This window comes from Tenrec ecaudatus, chromosome 13 (assembly GCF_050624435.1).
Source record: "Tenrec ecaudatus isolate mTenEca1 chromosome 13, mTenEca1.hap1, whole genome shotgun sequence".
Lineage (NCBI taxonomy): Eukaryota > Metazoa > Chordata > Mammalia > Afrosoricida > Tenrecidae > Tenrec > Tenrec ecaudatus.
The window spans coordinates 169,292-171,332 of NC_134542.1; the positions used below are offsets into that span (position 1 = coordinate 169,292).

The window sequence follows — 2,041 nt, forward strand, 5'->3', positions numbered from 1 at the left end:
TACTCCTTTCCAGACAGACATCTGGTTATCTTCAGTTATTTTATTTGGACATCTGTTCTTCGGGCAGTCCATGGTGTCTTGAGGATTCTTGGACACACACACACACACACACACAGAGAATGGCCTCTCAGGACTTCCTCATCTGTGTCTAGTGCAACTGAAAATATCTCGGGTTGGATCCGACACACTTTAATCTTCAAGTGTGACTTTGTTGCTTTTGAACACTAAGAAAAGTGTCTTTTTTTTTTTTTTAGGTTTTCCATGTTTTATTCTCACATCATAGCTTTTTTAAAAATAAAGGGGCACAAACATTTGTACTTATCAATGCCTTTTTGAAGGTGGCTTAATGTCTTTTCTCCGATTTTTGTCACTCAGAAGCCAGGCCTAGGTTAGGTACTTGCCCATTGTTCTGAAAGGAACAGAAGAGTCACCTTCAAAACAATGTCTCCGTTGGATTTAATCATTGTTTAGTGGCATAATTTCTTCAAGGACAATTGTATCAGACAAAACATACACAGGTTTCAGTTTTGGGCTTGTTTGCTTCTTTTTTCCCCCAGAGACGTGTTTCCAGCTTCTCATTTATATTTTATTTTCTTTGAATATATTGCACAATATTTTATTATTAAGAAAGGTTTCATGTCTCGGGCAAAAGTTTGTTCTCCTTCACTCGGGAGGTGCTCAGGAGGATTATTCTCTAAAAGAGGTAAGTGGTTGTCCAGGTGGCCATCCTCAAGGCCATGGAATTGACAGATTTGTAGGCTCCAAGTCAGAAATGACAGCAAATTAATCCAACTATAAATTTTCCAATTCAATGCAACATACCTGTGGTTGAAAAGATTCCTCCAACAATACCACAGAGTCTTACAAAGAACTGCCAGAATGGCCTGTGCTCCTCGGTCACTGTCACCACGAGAGAACTGAGATCATTCTCATAAATAGCCCAGAGACTCGTGGCCGCCCAGAGCATGGCTAACAGCACACTCCCTTTCTGTCACAGAAAACTGATGAGTGTCAGTTCAAACTTTATATGTATGTAATTTTGTTGGCACAGCTGTAATGAGATATTGGAACATCTAAAGGATTAAGAATTCCTGGCACAAGCTTTCCAAAAGGCAAACGATCTGTTCTATGAGGAAAAAGTTGTAAGAGTCATGGTTGACAAGTGCTGCCAGGTGGACATGACCTTGGGATGTGGACATGCCTTGCCCACAGTTATGTGACATTTCCCTGCTACTTTACTGACACAGAGCTGACCCTGAATCCCGCCCGCATCTGGAGGCGGTGAAGGACCCTCTGCCTCGGTACAGGTGCTAATGAAGCTCTTTTAAGGGCACTTTGAAAGATCACCTCTGGAGGTGAATCCTCTTCTTGTAACTGACTTTGCAGCAGCTTCTGCTGTTCTTTTTGCTCTGGTGAAAGATCAGATATTCCTGGCTCATAAGCTAGACCATTTGCAGGTGCAATCTTGGTTTCTGCTAAATCCAATACATCTGCTCCAGCCTACTACCATGTCATGGCAACAGTAATATCCATATTGATTCTCAATTTGCTAGAAAACTCCCTGTCTACTTATAGTCATACTTCATCCATGTATCTCGATACACTGCACCACCCTGGCTGAAGTCTCTACATAGCTCTCAGAAACCTTCGGAAAGGCATCCGATTCTTTCACCAAATGTAAGGTGTTTTCCGATTCAGTTGCCTCGTCTTCAGGAAAGCCCTCCTCTTTTCCCTTCATCTAGTCATGCTAGTGAGATGGCCCCAGCGACTGCCATGTTTCGCAGAAGCGCAGGTCCTAAAGAAGTCTTTTGCTGCAGATTTTCTCAGTGCAATCTGTTGTTTGATTTTGTTATTGTTGTTTGTTTATGTTTGATTTCTTGACTGCAGCTTCCATGGGTCTTGATTGTGGATCCGATAAAATGAAATCTGCGACAACTTTACTCTTTTCTCCGTTCAATATGATGTTGCTTATTGGTCCAGTTGTGAGGGTTTTTCTTTTCCTTACTTTTAATTAAGTACATTTATGAGAATCCCACAGCAA

The 2,041-nt window shown here is 41.5% G+C and overlaps 1 pseudogene; it reads right to left on the minus strand.

Moving 5' to 3' along the window:
• Positions 1-575: 575 nt before the first annotated feature.
• LOC142424767 (endoplasmic reticulum-Golgi intermediate compartment protein 2 pseudogene) lies at positions 576-1,738 on the minus strand (annotated as a pseudogene).
• Positions 1,739-2,041: the final 303 nt, after the last annotated feature.